This window comes from Phoca vitulina, unplaced genomic scaffold, assembly GCF_004348235.1.
Source record: "Phoca vitulina isolate PV1807 unplaced genomic scaffold, GSC_HSeal_1.0 scaffold25, whole genome shotgun sequence".
NCBI lineage: Eukaryota > Metazoa > Chordata > Mammalia > Carnivora > Phocidae > Phoca > Phoca vitulina.
The window spans coordinates 21,460,270-21,461,092 of record NW_022589728.1 but is presented as its reverse complement, the minus strand read 5'-3'; positions in this window follow the sequence as shown (position 1 = coordinate 21,461,092).

Sequence of the window (823 nt, the reverse complement as noted above, 5' to 3'; positions counted from 1 at the left end):
AAAGAAATAAAAGGCATCCGAATTGGCAAAGAAGAAGTCAAATTCTCACTCTTTGCAGATGATATACTTTATGTAGAAAACCCAAAAGACTCCACCCCAAACTGCTAGAACTCATACAGGAATTCAGTAAAGTGGCAGGATACAAAATCAATGCACAGAAATCAGTGGCATTCCTATACACCAACAACAAGACAGAAGAAAGAGAAATTAAGGAGTTGATCCCATTTACAATTGCACCCAAAACCATAAGATACCTAGGAATAAATCTAACCAAAGAGGCAAAGAATCTGTACTCCGAAAACTATAAAATACTCATGAAAGAAATTGAGGAAGACACAAAGAAACGGAAAAACGTTCCATACTCATGGATTGGAAGAACAAATATTGTGAAGATGTCAATGCTACCTAGAGCAATCTACACATTTAATGCAATCCCTATCAAAATACCATCAACTTTTTTTCAAAGAAATGGAACAAATAATCCTAAAATTTGTATGGAACCAGAAAAGACCCCGAGTAGCAAGAGGAATGTTGAAAAAGAAAAGCAAAGCTGGTGGCATCACAATTCCAGACTTCAAGCTCTATTACAAAGCTGTCATCATCAAGACAGTATGGTACTGGCACAAAACCAGACACATAGATCAATGGAACAGAATAGAGAGCCCAGAAATGGACCCTCAACTCTATGGTCAACTAATCTTCAACAAAGCAGGAAAGAATGTCCAATGGAAAAAAGACAGTCTCGGGGCGCCTGAGTGGCTCAGTTGGTTAAGTGGCTGCCTTCGGCTCAGGTCATGATCCCAGAGTCCTGGGATCGAGTCCC